The sequence below is a fragment of the Urocitellus parryii genome, chromosome 5, assembly GCF_045843805.1.
Source record: "Urocitellus parryii isolate mUroPar1 chromosome 5, mUroPar1.hap1, whole genome shotgun sequence".
Lineage (NCBI taxonomy): Eukaryota > Metazoa > Chordata > Mammalia > Rodentia > Sciuridae > Urocitellus > Urocitellus parryii.
In genome coordinates this window covers 86,211,815-86,231,593 of record NC_135535.1, presented here as the reverse complement: position 1 = coordinate 86,231,593, position 19,779 = coordinate 86,211,815, and the positions used below count along the sequence as shown (strand labels likewise).

Sequence of the window (19,779 nt, the reverse complement as noted above, 5' to 3'; positions counted from 1 at the left end):
TGATGTTAGCTTTTGCTTAAAAGTTTGGGAAAATTCAGTAGTGAAGACATCCAGGGGTAGAGTTTTTGTTTTTCATTTTTATTTTTTTTTTTTTGGTTGGGAGACGTTTATTGCTGATTAAATCTTATTACTGCTTGATTCAAGTTACTTTTGTCCTCATGGTTCAGTCTTGATTTTCTTTTAAGCTTTTCAACTGTAACCACATTAGTTTTCATAATAAACCCTAATGATTCTTAGTATTTCTATGGTGTCAGTTGTAATGTCCATTTTTATGTCCAACTTTATTTGGGTTGTCTCTTTGTTTCTTTTGGTTAGTCTAGCTAAAATTTTATTAATTTTGTCCTTTCAGTGAACCAACACTTGGTTTCATCAATCATTTTTTAATTTCTTTTATTTTTTGAATACATGATAGCAGAATGCATCACAATTCTTATTACACATATAGAACACAATTTTTCATATCTCTGGTTTATGTAAAGTATGTCCACACCAATTCATGTCTTCATACATGTACTTTGGATAATGATGTCCATCACATTCCACCATCCTTGCTAACTCCCTGCCTGCTCTCCCCTTCCACCCCTCCACCCCATATAGAATTCATCTATTTCTCTCATGCTCCCTCTCCTTACTCCACTATGAGTCAGTCACCTTATATGAGAGAAAACATTCAGCATTTGTTTTTTGGGATTGGCTAACTTCACTTAGCATTATCTTCTCTAATACCATCCATTTACCTGCAAATGCCATGATTTTATTCTCTTTTATTGCTGAGTAATATTCCATTTGCATATATGCCACATTTTTAAATCCATTCATCAATCATTTGAATTGTTGTTTGGTGTCTATTTACTTTATCTGCTCTGATTTTTTTTGTTTCTTCTGATTTTGGGTTTGGTTGGTTTGTACTTTTCCAAGTGTTAGAGATACTGCTATGTCATACTTGAAATATTTCTAATTTTTTTAGTTAGACACTTGTTACCAAAAATTTCTTCCTGGGTACCCCTTCGCTGTAGCCCACAGGTTTTGGTATATTGTACTTCATTAGTCTTGATATTTTAAAAAATTTCTCACTTCCTCAAAAATCCACTGTTTTTTTTTTAAAACTGTCGTTCAGTCTTCATGCATTTGTATATTTCTATTTTGTTGACTTCTAGTTTTATCCTATTGTGATTTAAAAAAATACAGCATATAATTTCAATGTTTTGGGGCTTCATTTAAGACTTGTTTGGGGGCCTCATATGTGCATATTCTAGAGAAGTTTCATGTGCATATGAAAAGAATGTATATTCTGCAGCCTTTTGATAAAAATGTTCTGTAAATTCTGTGACATCCATTTAATCTGTAGCTTGGTTTAACTCTGTATCTTTGTTGATCTTTTGTCTGGATGATCTGTCAACTGATAAAAGTGGGGTGGTGAACTTCCCACTATTATTATATTAAGCCTCTCTCTTAGGTGTTTTTTTTTAAATTTTTTTTTAACTTGTAGCATGTGTTTAATTGTATTATGAGCATCAATTCAATATGATTTAATAATTTCATTCAAATAAATGATGCATAATGATGGTTTAACATTGGTTCAATCATAAATTTATAAGTGTATTTACCAAGAGCAAAAACAGAAGAAGACTACTAAAAATACCTACAAAGGTAAAACCTCCCAAAGTTTTTCTGTAACTGTTGGAAAAGCTTATATCTAAATCTGATGCAGAATTCTTAGTGTCATTTGAGAGTTCTTTTCTTAGCCACATGGTGCTATGAGTCTAGAAGAGACTAGTTGTGGGTACCACTTCTTGTCTTTAGTTGTGATTGAGGGATGTCAGCAAGTATACTTTGTATCTTTTCCCAAAGCATGTCCCTTCGATAAACAACATCCTCCAGACATGAAGCCGACTCATGATTTTCTTCTAACTAGCAGCCTGTAAAGCAGCTGTAGGTTCTTCACTGGGTAAGGAATCTATCAAAACATCAATGTCTTTTGCTGTTCATGCAATCAGTGCTGCAAAAAGCTGGGTATATTCTTCTGTAAGATTAGCTAGTTGTCTTTGTTAATTACTGTCTGTATATTATTAAGAAAGGCAGGAGGACCACATTTTTGCAACACTCCAGTGGCATTACAAAACTGATCTGCAAGCAAGTTCAGAGTCTTGCATCTGCATAAACTGATCCACCTCCCTTTAGTTTTAAGTGTTTTAAAAATTGGGTGCATATAGATTTCTAACCAATATATTGATTTATTGAATTGATCCTCTGATCATTATATACTGATCTTTTTTGTTACTTCTCACTGTTTTTGTATTAAAGTCTGTTTTGTCAGATATTAGTATAGCTATTCGTCCTTGCCTTAGTTTTCCATTTACTTACAATATCATTTTCTGTCTTTCACTTTCAGTCTGTATGTGTCTTTACTGGTGACATGAGTTTCTTATTGACAGCATATTATTGGGTCTTATATTTTTTATATTCAATCAGAGAGTCTGCATTTACTAATTAGAAAGTGTAGCCCTTGTGAGACAAGGACTTATTCTTGTTGTCTTGTAGATTTTCTTAGAGTTTTTAATATTCTTTGTTTCTTGTTCATATTTCTGTTTTGATATTGACAGAATTGATTCTTTTATATTTCTCTTATGTATTTATTCTTATAGTGGGATTTATATTTTCACATGATATTATGATAGTAGTTATCTATCTTCTGGATGTAGGACTCTTCGAAGCATGTTTTGTGAGGCGCCTGGTGGTCATGGGCTCTCTCAGTTTTTGCTTGTCTTGGAGATTCTTCATATTTCTTTCATTTCTAAAGGATCAACTTGCATAGTATAGTTGTCTTGGTCAGCTGTTATTTTCTTTCAGGACTTAGAATCTATCCTTCTATTTCTTCCTGGCTTGTAGAGTTTCTGTTTGAGAAATATTCTGTTAGTCTGATGGGGACATCTTTAAGTGTTTCTATGTATATTAAAGTTCTTTCTTGCCGCAGTCTTGGCTGGGCACAGAATCACGAGCCACTCACACCTTGTAGATTCAAACAGCAATTCTTTATTCCCGAACTCACACCGGCCCTGTACAAACACTTTCTGGGGAAATCCAAGTTCTGCCCACAAATTCACGTACTCCACCAGGCTTAGAATCCCAAATACCTTCTCAATCCCACGAGAACTCAACGGGAACTCAGGCCGCAGGATACGCCCTATTCCCAGCAGGGATAACCTTCAACCTGGAACCGCCTTAAACCCAGATTGTCTTAAACCGGGAACGCCCTAAAGCCAAATTGTCTTAAACCGGGATACTTCCTAAAACCTGCAGGATACACCCTAAACCTGGATCCACCCTCGTCCTTGAGCAGGGTCACCTTTCTCAAACACACATGCAATGTCACAGCGAATTTCCAAGGCAAGTCCATTTAACATGGGGTACGCTGGCAAGGAAATTTCGATGCGGCATTCCTACTTGGCAATGGCCCTCAGCACTTTCTGTCTTAGACAGTTTGACTATAGTACACTGTGTGGGGAAGATTTTTTTCTGGTCATGTCTATAAGCCTCGTGGACATGGATATCCATGTCTTTCCAATGATTAGGGAAGTTTTCTGCTATTATTTCATTGACTAGGTTTCTTATGCTTGTAACTTCTTTCTCTTTACCATCATGTAATCTGCAAATGCAAATGTTTATTCATTTAATGGTGTTGCAAAGATCTTAATGCTTTCTTCTTATTTTTTCTTCTTTTGTCTGAATGGAATATTTCAAAAGGCCTATATTCAAGTTCAGATATTCTTTCTTTCCCCCTGTTCTATTTTGTTGCTGGAATTTTCAACTGTACTTTCTCTTCATTTTCTAAGTTTTTTGTTTCCAAGATTTCTGTTTGGTTCTTTTTCAAATCTCTATCCCTTTGAATTTCTCATTCATATCTTGTAGTGTTTTCCTAATTTTACCTGATTATCTATATTCTCATGAGTCTCACTGAATTTTTTAATAATCATTTAAAGTTTTCTTTGAAGATATTATTTTATTATGTTTAAATAGAGAAGCACTATATGAATATTCTACCCACAAAATAAAAATACATAATGCAAATTTAATGATTTTTGCTCCAGCATCTCCTTTACTTCCTTCTCCTGAAGTTACACCTTTCACCCTGTTTTGTTTATAGAAACATACATATACATATATTAAAAAAAAATGGTTGGTACTGTGTTTTTATTTTGCTTTGCCTTTTTCTATATAGAATAATGGGTTTCATTGTGGTATAGTCATACATACATATAACATAATTTGATCAGTTTTACTCCCAAACTTCTCTTAATCCTCTGTTTCTCCACCCACCACAATCCCTTTTTTTCTACCCTGATGACTTCCATTCTGCTTTCATGACATCCTTTTTTTCTTGTTCTTTTTTTCCCCCTCTGGCTTCTACAATGAGCAAGAACATTTGGTACTTGTCTTTCTGAGACTGGTTTCTTTTTCTTAACATGAAACACTCTGGATCCGTTGATTTCCGCCACCCCCCCACCCCGAGCAAATGATGTAATTTCATTGTTCTTTTTGACTGAACAAAACTTCTTTATGGGGGCTGGAGATGTTACTCAGTGATAGAACACTTTACTAGACTGTGAGACCCTCAGTTCAATTCCCAATACTGTATACACACACACACACACACCCAAAGCAAAACAAAAACCTCCATTGTGTAGATTCTATAACTTGGGAATTGTGAATTGTGTTGGATAAACATGGGATGGGTATGCATGTATCTCTAAAATATGCTGATTTTTAATTCTTTTGAATAAATATTGAGGAGTGTTCTAGATGGGTCCTGTGGTAGGTCTATTTTTAGTTGTTGTTTTTTTAAATAAAAAAATAGGAGTTTTATTGAATTCCTCAAATTACTACTCCATGTTTTTCTTCTTCGTGGAAGTTTTTAATTAACCATTCACAATTTGACCCCCCCCTCAAAAGATATTTTGTGAATGTGTCATAGACACATGGAAAAGAACCCTACTTTTTGTAGAGGACTTAAATTCTGAATAAAGTCATAAGTTTTTCAGTAAATCTCCACTGGGTTTTCTGGTAATTTTACAAAAATAAGCCCATCAATGTCCATGACAAATGGGCTAGATAGATGATGTTTCAGTTTATCCATAATTTCACTCCTCTTGCTGTCTGGAGTTAACATCACAGTTTGAAAGGGCTTCATTGGTATATCATCAAAAGACCACCTGCCTCCCAGGCAAGTTGCTCTCCTCTTGCACTGAGTAGTTGAACTTTAGGACTGCCTTCTCATAGAAAAACTCTTCCTCTGCATTTATAAACATTAATTCATCCTTCTGGTTGCTCCACCTCTTTTTAGAATTGGATTTTCCTGCTTCCACAAATGTCTTACTAATCAGAAGGTAGAAGGAGCACTTCCCACCTGGCTTATTAGTTTTGTGTGTCTCTGCTAGTTCTTTCTGAAGCTGCTGGTGCATGGGCAGAGCAATTTGAGGAGGGACATTAGTGAATCTTTCATTTAGGAGAAAGCCCACAGGCTTGCTGAGATCCTTTAAAAGCTTGTCCGCTGTTCAACCACACTCTTTTCACAGTTCTTCTCACAGAAGCTTAGAACCAACTCTTTAATTTGTTCAGAACACTGGGTACCCTTTCTTTCAAGTCAAATTTAAAAGGCTTATGAAACCAAAAATTTCATCTTCATCCACATCATCATCATTGCTGTCTTCTGAAACGTTTGTTTGCTTAATCACACTTCCAATATGCTTCTGTTGAATTAAGAGATCTGTTAGTTCTGCAGCGTTCACAGGAGCCTTTAGGAAAAGCTGCTGCAGTCATTTCTTAATTCAGTCATAATCATGATCTGTGATGGAATAAGCTTCAAATTCAACATTCACCTCCTGGTCAAGGACCTCCTCATCTTCGTCCTCTTCTTTGTCACTATCCTCATCTTCTTCATCTTCATCCTCGACTTCATCCTCCTTGAGCCAGATGGGGTCTCAGGCAGACCGCTGAGCTCCATTCCCCATGGCCTGTCGTTTGGGCCTCCGGATGCCACGCTGCCATCCACACTGCGCCTGCGCAGTTTCTATTTTTAGTTTTTCTAGAAACCTCCATACTGATCTTCATAGTTATTGTACTAATTTATATTCCTACCAACAGTGTAAAAGAGTTTGTTTTTCCCACATTCCTGCTAATATTTCATCTTATTTGTATTCTTGATGGTTGCCATTCAGACTGCAATTAGTTGGAACCTCAATGAAGTTTTGATTTGCATTCCCTGATAGCTAAAGACATTGAACATTTTTTCATATAATTTTTGGCCTTGTATACTTCTAGTGTCTGTTAACTCATTTGCCCACTTATTGAATATTTTGTGTTTTGGGGTTTTAAGTTTTAAAAAGTCCTTTATATATTCTAGATATAAATCCTCCATTGTAAGAGTAGGTGGCAAAAATTTCTTTCCATTCTGTAGACTCTGTATTCATTTGCACTGCTAATTGCTGTGCAAAAGCTTTTTAATTGGATACCATCCTATTTATTGACTCTTGATTTCCTGAGCTTTAGAAGTCTTATTTAGGAATTTGTTGCCTATGCTTATTTGTTGGAGTGTTTCCTATATATTTCCTTCTAGCACTTGCAAAGTCTCAAGTCTTATACCTAGGTTTTTGACCTATTTTGACTTTACTTTTTGTATAGGATGAGAGATAGGGATCTAATTCTATTCTTCCAGTGTGGTGTTACGTTTACATATGAGGTGTTGCCCCCCAAAACTCATGTGTTATTGCAGGAATGTTCAGAGGTAAAATAACTAGTAACCTAATCAATAGATTAACCCACTTGATGGGTTAATAATTTGAAAGGGCTACTGAACTGGATGATAGCTCTTGGCATGTTTCCTAGCCACCATATCCTGAGCATCTTTCCTTTACCATACCTTTCTGCCATGATGTGTTGCTTTCTCTAAGGCCAGAGCAGTGGAGATGACTAACCATGGACTGAACCTCTGAAACTAAGCCCAAAATAAACTCTTCCTCCTCTAAGTAGTCCTTTATTTTGGTCACAGTGACAAAAAGTGAACTAATATACTTGGATATCTAGTTTTCCCAGCATATTTGTTAAAGAGGCTGTCTTTTCTCCAGTGTATATTTTTGGCACTTTTGTCAAGAACCAGATGTCTGTAGTTATGTGGGTTTGTGTCTGTATCTTCTGTTCCATTGGTGTACATGTCTGTTTCTATGCCATTACCATTTGTTTTTGTTACTATGACTCTGTAGCATAATTTGAAATTGGGTACTGTGTTTCCCCCAACATTGTTCTTTTTACTCAGGATTGTTTCAGCTAACATGGGTTTTTCTTCCATATGAATTTCAGGATTTTTTCCTAGTTCTGTGAAGAATGCCATTGGTAGTTTGATGGGGATTGCATTGAATGTACAGAATGCTATTGGTGACATGGTTATTTTAACAATGTCAATTCTGCCTATCTATGAACACAGGAGATCTTTCCATTTTCTAGTGTCATTTAAAATTTTTTTTTTCCAGCATTCTGTAATTTTCCTTATAGAGGTCCTCAGCTCCTTGGTTAGACTACTCTTAGGTATTTTTTTTTTAACTATTATCAATGGAATTGTTTTTCTTATTTCCTTTTTGATGGGTTTAGTATTAGTGTATAGAAAACTTAATTGATTTTTTTTGTGTGTGTGTGTTGATTTGTGTATTCTACTTTGCTGAATTTGTTTTTCAGATGTAGAAGTCTTTTAGTGTAGCCTTTATGGTCTTCTTCTAATTATAGAATTGTATCATTTGCAAACCATGAAATTTGACTTTTCTGTTTGTGTCCCCTTTATTTTCTTCTCTTACTAATTGCTCTAAAATTTCAAGTGTTATAGTAAATAGGAGTGGTGAAAGTGGGCATACCTGCTGTGTTCCTAATTTTAAAGAAAATTCATTCAGTTTTTCCTCATTCACTATGATGTTGGCTTTTGGTTAGTCATAAGGTAGCCTTTATAATGTTGAGGTGAGTTCCTTCTGTCCCTAGTTTCTTTAGGGTTTTTTAAATTATTATTTTTATGAACAGGTGTTGAAGTTTGTTTAAGGCTTTTTCTATATCTGTTGAGATGATAATGTGGTTTCTGTCACTGATTCCATTTATGTGGTAAATTACATTTGCTAATTTGCATATATTGCACCATCCTTGCATTCCTGGAATGAAATAAACTTAATTGTAATGTATAATCTTTGTCATATGTTGTTGAATATGCTTTACATGTTTTTTGTTTGTTTGTTTGTTTTTTTGGTCTGGGGATTGAACCTGAGGAATGCTTAACCACTGAGCAACATCCCCAACCCTTTTTTATATTTAGAGACAGGGTCTTGCTGAGTTGCTTAGATCTTGCCAACTTGTTGAGCCTGGCTTTGAACTTTCCTCAGCCTCCTGAGCCACTGGGTTTACAGGTGTGCACCACTGAGCCCAGCACTTTACATGTATTTTATTGAGGATTTTTACATCTATATTCATCAAGCATATTGGTCTGTAGTGTTCTTTCCTTGACATCTATTTATCTGATTTTGGAATCAGATTGATACTGGCTTTGTACTATTTTTTTTATTTTTTTTAAATTTTTATCATTGGTTGTTCAAAACATTACATAGCTCTTGACATATCATATTTCATACATTTGATTCAAGTGGGTTATGAACTCCCATTTTTACCCTGAATACAGATTGCAGAATCACATCGGTTGCACATCCACTGTTTTATATATTGCCATACTAGTGTCTGATGTATTCTGTTGCCTTTGCTATCCGCTAGGGATGTGGCTCAAGCGGTAGCGTGCTCGCCTGGCATGCGTGCGGTCCGGGTCCCATCCTCAGCACCACATACAAACAAAAATGTTGTGTCTGCTTTGTAGTATTTTTGAAAGCATGGTCCTTGTCCCCAGTGCCAATTCAACACTGAGGACAAGGTTTTTAGAAAAGGAAAAAGTTTTATTTGCTAGCAAAAGAGAAACACAGGGGACTTCTGTCCCAGAAATCATGATTCTAACTGTCAGGGGGAGTAGAGAACTTTTAAAGAGGTAATTCAAAGGCTACATTTCAGCTGTACCTTGCCAGGGGCCTTATTTCACTGGTAGCTTTGAGAGACAGACCTTTCTTGGGTCTTGTGATCTTAAAGTCTGAATTTACTTAATTCCTGTAGTGTGTGTACTTAATGACAAACATCTCATCCTGGGAAGGAAAGAAAGGTAATCATTGTCAAAGATAAGATGACCATATCTATGTGAACTTCTCTGTATCTTCTATTCCTTTGATTTTCATATTTTTTAAGTGATTACCATGTGCTTTTGTTACTGTAGTTCTGTTGTATAATTTGAAGCTGGGCATTATATTTCTAGCCTTGTTCTTATTATTTAGGGTTGCATCAGCTATTTTGGGCATTTTAATAGGTGTTACATTGAATCTTGTATATCGCTTCTGGTAATATAGCCATTTTAACAATGTTCTGTCTATTTCAGAATATGGGAGGTTTTTTTTCATTTTTAAGATTTCTTTAATGTTCTATAAATTTTATTGCACTGATCTCTCATGTCCTTAGATTTATTCCCAAGTTTTTTTTTTTTTTGAGGTTATTTTGAATGGAATTGTTTTCTTGATTTTTTTTTCAGATTTATTATCAGAACATAAGAAAGCTATTTTTGTATGTCAGTCATATATGCTGATACTTTGCTTAATTTATCAGTTCTAGAAGTCCTCTAGTGGAGATTTTTAGGTCTTCTAAGTATAGATCATGTCATCAGGAAACAGATAATTTGATTTCTTTTTTTTCCTGTTTATATCAGTTTCTTTTACTTTTCTTGCCTAATTGCTTTACATAGAGTTTCAAAAACTATTGACTAGGATTGGTGAGAGTGGACATCCTTGTTTTGTTTCTGATTTTAGAAGAATTGCTTTTAGTTTTTTTCAGTATGATTTTGGCTTTGGGTTTGTTGTATGTATCCTCAATGATGTTGAGTTAAATTCTTTCTATCCCTAACTGTTCCAAAGCTTTTAGCATGAATGGATGTTAAATTTTGTTGAAGGCTCTTTCTGCATCTATTGAGAGGAACATGTTATTTTTGTCCTTAAAAATATTTATGTGATAAATAACATTTATTGATCTGCATATCTTTAATCACTCTTGCATCTCTGGGATGACAAAACTTGACATAGTATACAATCTTCTCAATGTGTTTTTTAATGTGGATTGCTTATTTGTAAAGGATTTTGGCATCTGTGTTCATCAAGAATATTAGTCTATACTTTTCCTTCCTTGATATGTTTATCTGGTTTTGTTATCAGTATAATACTAGCTTCATAAGATAAATTTGGAAGTGTTCCCTCCCTTTCTGTTCCATGAAATAATTTTGTGGAGGATTGGCATTAGTTCTTCTTTAAAGGTTTGGTGGAACTCCCCTGAGAATACAGCATGTCTTAGATTTTTCTTTATTTGAAGGGTTTTAAAAATAACTACATTAATCTATTGTTTGATATTTGATTGTTTAGATTTTCTAATTTCCTTTTCTTGATTCAATCTGAGTAAAACATATATATCTAGAAATTTGAACATATCTTCTAGATTTTTTTCCATTCAAAATACTCCCTAATGAGCCTCTGGATTTCTGAAATGGTGATATCTCCCCTCTCATCTCTAATTTTATAAATTTGGTTCTCTTGCTCTTGCTTGCTCTCTGTTAGTTTGGCTAAGGGTTTATTGATCATCTTTATTGTTTCAAAGTACTAACTCTTTGTTGCATTGGCCCTTTGAATATTTTCTTATCTATTTCATTAATTTCTGGTCTGATCTTAATTATCTCCTATCTTCTGATTTTGAAATTACTTTGCTCCTCCTCATGTAGGGCTTTGAGATGTAGTATTACGTTGTTTGGAATCTATTTTTTTAAAAAGTATTTTATTTATGTGGGCACTAAATACTATAACTTTCAAACTACCTTCATAGTATCATTTATTTTGTATTTGATGACTTTCTTTATGACATAAATTATGGTCTATTTTGGAAAAGGTTGATGAGCTGCTGAGAAGAAAGTGAATTCATCTGTTGGATGAAATATTCTATAGATGTCCATTAGGTCCATTGGATTTATTATTTATATCAGAAATTTCTTTATTGATATTTTATGTCTGATCTGTGTATTAGAGGTGTGTGCTGAAATCATCCAGTATTATTGCATTGGGGTTTATTGGAGACTTAAGAGGAATTTGTTTTATATAATTAGGTGTACTGACATTTGGGGCATAAATATCATATACTATTGTTATATATATTTATATTTTTGTGTGTGTGATTGCTCCCTTTACCAGTATGTACTGACCCTGCTTGTCTCTTCTGATTAGTTTTTGCTTGAAATCTATTTTGTTGGATATAAGAATAGCTACTCCTATTGTTTTTGGACTTCATTTTCATGAAATAAATATATATGTATAAATAAAATAATCTATCCTTATTACTGTCACCTTGTGGATATCTTTGCCTATAAGGCGAGTCTCATGCAAATAGCATTTACCTGGGTCCTACTTTTTAATTGACTCTGCCAGTCTGTCTTGTAATGAAGAAGTTGAGACCTTTTACATTCAGAGTTATTATGCAAAAATATTTACTTTTTCCTGCCATTTTGGTTCATTTCATATATTTAATTGTCTTAATTTAAATTTGCTTAACTGCTCTGCTAGTGTGCTTTATTCATTCAAGAACTTTGGCTTTTTTAAAATCTTTTTTTAAATATATTTATTTTTTAAATATTTTTTTAGTTATAAATTGATACAATATCTTTATTTTTATGTGGTACTGAGGATTGAACCCAGTGCCTTACACATGCAAAGCAGGTGCTGTACCTCTGAGCTACAGCCCCAACCCTAAATTCTTTTGTATTTACTATTTCCTTACGTATTTTCTGGATTTTAGATAAGTCAGAAGTTGAAAAATCACAAGTTACTGGTTTATCTTTAAATGTGACCCATGTTTTTCTCTTCATGCTTGGTACAGTCTACCCATATTCTCTGTTAGTCATTTTGATTGTGATGTGTCTTATATAGGTTCTTTTTTTATCTTGTCCATTTGGAGTTCTATATGTGTCCAATAAGTGGATGTCCATATCATTCTTAAGTTTTGGAAATTTTTCTGCTGTTATTTCACTGAAAATTTTCTTGATGCCTTTCAACTGTTTCCATGCTTCCTTCAATACCAATGAATCTTAAATTTGATTTCTAAATGTTGTCTCAGAGTTCTTGTATATTCTGACTATGGGCTTTTATTTATTTATTTTTTTACTGCTTGCTGAGAATTCAAGCTCATGTACTCTGTTTCGGAGGCCTGAAATTCTGTTTTCTACATAATCTAATCTGTTGGTAAAACTTTCAACTGAATTTTTATTTGATTTATTGTTTTATTTCTAGGAGTTCTGATTGGTTTCTTTTCAGAATTTCCTACAATTTTCTTTCATCTCTTGCATTTACTTTCTTAACTAAATCCTTAGATATTCTTTTAGCTCCTTAGTCATTTTAATAATCAATTTTTATTTTCTTTCTCTGAAATTTCATTCCCTTCGTTAACTGTGGGTTATTTCATTGGAGGATTGTAAATTTGGGGATACTTATTTTCCTGTTTCCTTTTGTTTTCAGAGTTCTTAGACTTGTGTATCAACCAGACCTTTGGGGAGTAGTTATCTCTTTTGTAATAAGTCTTGTGTTGTTGGCATATCTTAGCTTCACCACATAGGCTCAGCATAATGCAAGTGTTAATTTGCTCTCCAATATCTCTGTTTATCATTTCTTTAGTGCTGATTTAATTCACTCTTAGAGAGCCGCTACAACATTGTGCATTGTTCTGAGTCATTGTCTTAGAACCTCTGTTTTTGCTCTAGGAGCAGATGTCTATGATTGGAAATAGAGGGACCCCCCATCCCAGCCATTCCTGCTTGAGGTCTGGTTGTTGTTTGAGATTTTTCTCTCCCCTACTGTGTTAAAGTATTGATGAAGCTTGAGCAGAGTTAGTTTGTGTTGGTTGTGTTGTGGATGTAGCTCAGCATCAGATTTTCTACCTTGTGAGTTTGTAGTGACCCAGTCACTTCCCAGTACCCCTCAGAAAAGGAGGAAATAAACAATAGCAACAACAGCAGCAAACAATAATATAGCATTAAAATAAGTGCTCAGTGCCTACTATGATATCTGCAACACTAATTACCACAGAAGGAATGGTGGGGTCAGCAATTAATAATTGCAGCAACAATAAGTAGCCACAAACTAGATCCAGCAAGAAAGTAGACATCAGCTGTCAACTACACCATCATCAGTACTAATAACTGCAACAATATAAATGGTAGGGACAGGGATTACATAAACTACTTACAGTTTATTAAGAGAAAAGGAAGTGGGGAGGGAGGCAAAAGAAAGTTTAAAATATTCAAAAAGTAGAACAGGGCAAGTAGAAGAGAGATAACAAATAACTATAAACATAGAGTAAAAACAAATAAGATAAACCAAATAGAGAACAAGAAAATTTGGCTATTATAGAGGGAAGAAAGAAAGTAACAAGAGACTCAAAAAGAGAAAACAAAACCAACTAATCAATCAAACCCAAAATAACAACAACAACAACAAAAAAAACCTAACCCTAAAAGATAAAGTAAAATAAAAAATGAGTGAAAAAAATTTTTTAAAAAAATTACCTATGAACCAGTCATCCCAGTAATCACTCACATAAATACACACCCAGTGGAAAAAGAGAAAAAGGAAAAAAAAGTCCTAAATAAAGGGCTTGTCTCTGCAGAGGTGGTCAGAACTGTTGACAAGGGTGGATGTTCACAGCCTTTACCAGACTGCCCTTTTCATTTCTTCTTGGGCTGTATACTCATCAGAAAAAAAGGGGCTGAGGGTTGTTCTGTCCTCCCTCTTTTTGTTCACAAAGCTGCCAGCTAAAGTAGCCTGGAACTAAATCTGGTTGTAAAGACTCTCAGCCTCTCTTCTCACCAGTAGAAAGTAGGACAGATGGGAAATATTGTCAATTGGACTTTGTCCAGACAGACTAGATTAATGCAGTCCTAGGGTTGGGCTGATGCAGGGTTCTACATGGGAAGTTCTAGCAACTGAGATTTATCTCTGATCAGACCTTTGGAACTTTTTCAGATAATATGTGCTCCAGATAAATCAACACACCCTAGGGCCATGCAGATAACCAATCTCTGCTGGGCATCCAGATTTCAGGGGCCTCCTGAGAACTTCACTCATAGGGTGGGGTAACCAACCCTCCCCAGATCATGTACACTCCACTGCTCATGAATGTTGTCTTTCCAGGATCAGACCCCCCAAGTGTATTTGTGCGTGCCTATCTATCATCGGGACCTTCCTTGGCTGGTGCTGTGAGTCACCAGACCCAGAAGGAAAGTGAGCTAGCTGCACTTCCTTCCCTATTCCCAGCCTGAATCCTCCTGGGTACAGTCCTCTCTGTTTTCATTTCAATCAGGCCGTGCCAGGCACATTCTAGACCCATATGGCAGCTGCTTTCCAGGACTGTGTGGCAATGCTTGCTCTGATCTGCCAGGCTCCCACAGCAGCAAGCCACAGCCTGGCCACTTTGAGATGATCTCCTGTCTCGGCTAGCTCTGCTGTCACCAGCTGGGAAATGGTACCTTTTAAACACCAGCTTCCTGTGCAACCTCCAGTTCAGTGCAGTCTACACTTCTGTATGCCACAGGTTTTTCCATGCCAAATTTTTTCACTGTGTTTCTTCTTCTTCCTGTCTGTGTCACCCTTCCTTCTGTGGTGAACTGTTACCATCAGCCTTGCCCCAGAGAGTTTGTTCTTGTTCTCTATTTGAAGCTCTCAAATTTGTCTCTATGATCCTCTGACTGTCTAATACTGAATTTCAATGAACTCCCTCCTTCAAAGCAGTACTCCTGCTCCTGGAATCCCAAGCCACAGAGCAACTAGAAAGTGCACTCTTCCTCTAATCTATGTTTGAGCTCCCTATGTCTTATGACATATTTGTTTTTTAAATAAATCTGCCAGTCTCTGTCTAAAATGCAGAATTAAGACCATTTGTATCCAGTGTTATTTTAGAGAGGTGTGTATCATTTCCTCTCATTTTGTTTATTTCTAATGTTTGATTCATTGCTTGTCTTTATTTGCTTATCTACTCTTTTTATTTTTATTTTTTAGGTGCTGGGGATTTAACTCAGGGCCTTGTGCATGCAAGGCAAGCACTCTATCAAGTGAACTATATCCCCAGCCTGCTTATTTACTCTTAATAAAATTTATTCTTTGCCAAGCTCTTAGTTATTTTTTATCTTCTTGTGTGTGTACTACTCCTTTAAGTATCTTCTGCAGTGCTGGCTTAGTGGTCATGAATCGCTCTAAGTTCTATTTTTCTTGAAAGGGTTTTATTTCTCCTTTGATTCTGAGGTACATCTTTGCCAGATATAATAATCTAGATTTGCTAGGTATTTTCTTTCAAGATTTGGAGTAGCATACCTTCCTGGGCTGTAGAATTTCTGCTGAGAAATCTGTTTCTGATGGGTTTCCCTTTGTAAGTGACTTGACTTATTATTATGTCATGGAGGGGTTCTTTTCTGATGGTTTCTATTTGGAGTTCTGAAAGTCTCCTGTAGTACTTTCTCATTACCATGGGAAATTTTCTGCTGTTGTCTCACGAATAAGTTTTATTTGTCAATAGCCTGAATCTCTTTTCCCTCAATATTTGAATCTTAAATTTGGTCTTTTAATGTTGTCCCAGAGCAATTGTATGTTATGTTCATAATTGCTTATTTTTTTCCTTACATTGTCTGGAAGTTGTAGTTTATCCACTTTGTCTTTGAGCCCTGATAATCTTTCCTTCTGCTTGATCGAGTCAAGACTATTGGCAAGACTCTTGACTGACTTAATTTGACTTATTCAGTTTTTCATTTCCAGATTCTGTTTGGTTCTTTTTCAGAATACCTATCTCCTTATCAAAATTCTCGTTCATATCTTGTATTGTTTCCCTTTGATCTTTCTTTATTCTTTTGATTCTCTGATCATCTTAACAATCAACATTTAAGATCATTTGGCATTTTTCCCACTTTAGCATGTATGGATTTGGTTATTAGGGAGTTATAAATTTTTAGAGGTGTCTTATTACCTCATCGTCTCATGTTTCCTATATTTCTATATTGATGATGCATCTCTGTTGGTATGGGTGTCTCTTTCACTGTCATGTGGAGGTCTTTCTAATGAGTTGCTTTCTCTTTACTGTGTGTCCCAGGCTGGGGATATCTCCCATGTTAAAGCACATGGCATGCTCAAGTTGTTATGTTCAATCTCCAGAACCACTTTTAGAGGCGAAAAATCATGACTAGTAACAGTTACAGCTTGAAAGCAAACAATATCCTAACACATAATAACAACTTATTTAAAATGTTCTCTATAATTCTAGTAACTAAAGAAGAAAGAACAGAATAAGCTGAAAATTTGGCAATAAGGAATATTAAATTAATCTGAACTACATAGAACATATAAATAAATGGGAAGGAAGGAAAAGCCAAAGAAGAGAAAGGCAGGAGAGAGAGAAGGATAACAAATGAGACAAAATACAAAGAGTATATAGATAACAAAGAATTTTTAAAAACCCAATTAACACATTTAAGAAAAGGGGAGAGATAAGTAAAAATGAGGAGAGGAAGAAAGACAAAAGAGGGAATATAAAATGGGAAAGAAGAAAAAGGAAGAGCAAATGCAACTAATGAATTAATTTATAAAGAAATTTTATGAGCATAAAATTTCATAAAAGAATATAATAACAAAAAGAATCAGAACAACTCAATGCAGACAAGATTAAAAAAATGGGTAAGAAATACTAAAATTCCTCTATGTCAAGGTTTTTAAGGTGGAAGGATTTATTTCAGGGACTTGCAGATTCAAAATGTGCCAGGTGTTGGGAGTGCTGCGTGTTTACTCTTTCCCCCATCTAGATCAGCATCCTGGTCACAAAACCACATGCAACTCCGGCTCCAGAGTTTATCTTGGTTTCCAACCTGCTATGTTAGTGCTGATTTCTATCCCAGCTCATTATGTTCTCTGGTGGCACAGGGGAAATATACCCTCTCTAGCATGTATGGCTGTTTGGGGGGGGGGTTGTCAGCCACGTCCAGGAGGCTATTACCACAGTCCAACTCCACCCTTCTCTCATGCTGCTCATGTGACTTTGTGAGCTCCTCCAGGAGCCCAGGCAACTTGGGGCCTCCTGCTTGAACAGAGGTGACAGTGTTGGAGAGTTCTTGGCCTGGCGATTGGAGGCCTCCCTGGTGGGGGTGACAGGTATGTGTGTGTGTGTGTGTGTGTGTGTGTGTATGCTCACATCTCGGGAGATCTTGGTGTGCAGGGAAGAGAGTCCTGTTCCAGGCACCTGAAGGCATCTTGCCCTACTTCCATCTCCAGTTGGGAATAGATTCCCCACTTCCTTCAAAGGCAGTCTCCATGGCAAAATGTGCTGCTATCTCCAAAGAAGAACATGGGGGAATTTTCTTCTCAATTCTGTAACTTTCACAAAAATGGCTTTCTACCACAGCTCTCCATTCACTAGCTAAGAGGGACAGGTATCTCACTTTTTAGCTTTCTATGCAGTGTCTGTATCAGCTAAGTTTAGCGTAATTTTCTCTTACTCTGAAGCAATTTTCCCCCCCAACTTTGCTTCTCTTTCTCTCCTTTTGTGTCCCCTCTCTCCTGGCTCTGAGGGGTGAGGTTCAGAGTGATGCCATCCCTCTTGCTCTCTGTTCCAGTGATCAGAATCTCTCCGAGTCTCTGTTTAATATGAAACCTTAATGTAGTCCCTTATTTCTCCCCCTTGCCACATAGCTGTTCCCAGCTATTTCCAATTCTGAACTGTAGAGGGTTTTTTTTGAACTTTCAGACTGTTTCTACTCTGCCATCTTGATCTCCCCTGTCATTAACTCTTCACAAATAGTTGTGTGTGGGGTGCTGCACCTGTAGTTCCAGCTCCTCAGGGGAATCACTTGAACCCAGGGAGTTCAAAAGCCAGCCTGGGCAATATTAGTGAGACTCTGTTTAAAATGTCTTCAAAATTCCTTTAAACTTATTAAGAGAGATTTAATCCATTTCAATTTCTTTGGGCTTTGTTGTTAGAGAGTTGTTATGTTCTTTTGGAGGCATCATATTACCTTATATTTTTTTTCTTTTCATATCTATTGGGCTCCTTTGTTGAGATTTGTACATAATCTACCACTTGAGCTGGCCTTCTTAGTGGCTTTTTCCTGAAAATGTATCTTGGGGTATTAGTTTGGTAGGCAGTATTGGTTTTTATTCTACCTGGGCACTTTAGTGTAGTCTTTTTGTAGCTGCTTTGGCTGTGATTAGTGACTTTGAGTGCAGTGCATACTGGGGCAGAGTTGAAACCCACTCTGTGGGCCATGTCCAAGTGGGGACATACTAGTGTTGAGGCAGGTATGGTGTAGTCAGCAGAATGTGTGCGGTGTTCCTTCCAAGCTTGATCCTACAATGGGAATAGTGACCCCTGTTGAATGACAGGGTTTCCTTGGGTACTGTTGATGCATTATGCTGCTAGCAAGGGCCTCTGGCACTGGCAGCACCAGCAGTGTTGTGGGGCTTGAAGCTCTTGTCTTCTGATCAACAGTGGTGTGGGCCCCCATGCCACATGGGGAGAGGTGGTGGTGGGAACAACAGCACCTCCTCTGTGGGGCTCACATGGAGTCCTGACAGAACTGTGTGATCAGAAAGGATGCGGGGTGGGGGTGGCAGCAGGAATCATGGTGGTGTTCTCTGCTGCTTTGGAGGTAATACCTGCCTGGGAGCAGGACCTTGGATGGTGCTGGTTACAGTTGCTCTCTGTGCTTCCTTTGGCTGTGCATGCTTGGACCCTGGGAGTTGCTCAAAGCCCCCTCAGCACACCCTTGAGTTAGCCAGCAGCAGGAACCATGGTGTTCCATCCTTGCCTGTCAGTCATAGGCACCTGGGAGGACAAACACCCTGATATCCCCTCCATTCCTTTCCATGTCTCAACACCCATTCCTTATGGTGCAGGGCACCCAACAGACTTGGGACAGAGTCACTCTGCTGGGCCCATTTGGTACATGAGGCAGCTATCTGATGAGCCAGTGCAGTGGAATGTTTGTGGGAGTCCCAGAGATGGGAATATGGAGAGGTTTCTGACCCCTAATGCTGTTCAAATTCAGACAATAGGTCCTTTCTCATATGGCTCCTGCCTATAGCACCCTGAGGGTTCTCTGGGATTTGATAAAAAATCCTTTTCCAAAGCAAGGCTACTCTGCAGATTTCAGATTACTTATCTAAGTGGGTTGCAAGTCTATGGGTGTTGTGAAACTTTCAAGCAGCTTAGATTGCCAGCATCCATACTGTCAGACTTGCTAGAACTCTTTTTGACTCTTACCCCTGCAGAGAGGAAATTTCCCTCTCTTCCTACCACAGACCTGAGATGATCTGTGGAGCTAGTATGGTATTTTTGTTCTTCTTTCTATGCTGTTGTCCCAGGTTTCTGAATTTTGCAAGATTCCAGTTTCTTCTGGTTTCCAGCACTCTTGCATGGTTACCTCCTCTCAAAATGCAGCTATGCCCCTGTTAATTTGTAGGAGAGGTGAATGCTGGGCACCTCTGTTTGTCCATCTGATTCTCCTAATCACGAATGTCTTGTACTTTTACAACGCATTTAACCAATCCACTTTAATTGGATATTATTTTTTTCTCTTCTATAAACATACCACATGAACATTTCTTGCAG

At 36.8% G+C, this 19,779-nt stretch overlaps 1 protein-coding gene and 2 pseudogenes across 1 annotated transcript in view; 1 reads left to right on the top strand and 2 right to left on the bottom strand.

Moving 5' to 3' along the window:
* The window catches only part of Irag2 (inositol 1,4,5-triphosphate receptor associated 2), a 111,642-nt gene that overhangs the window by 8,868 nt on the left and 82,995 nt on the right, over positions 1–19,779 (top strand). The window lies entirely within an intron of this gene.
* On the bottom strand, positions 1,756–2,209 carry LOC113185279 (mediator of RNA polymerase II transcription subunit 21 pseudogene; annotated as a pseudogene).
* LOC113185278 (BRCA2 and CDKN1A-interacting protein pseudogene) lies at positions 5,036–18,673 on the bottom strand (annotated as a pseudogene).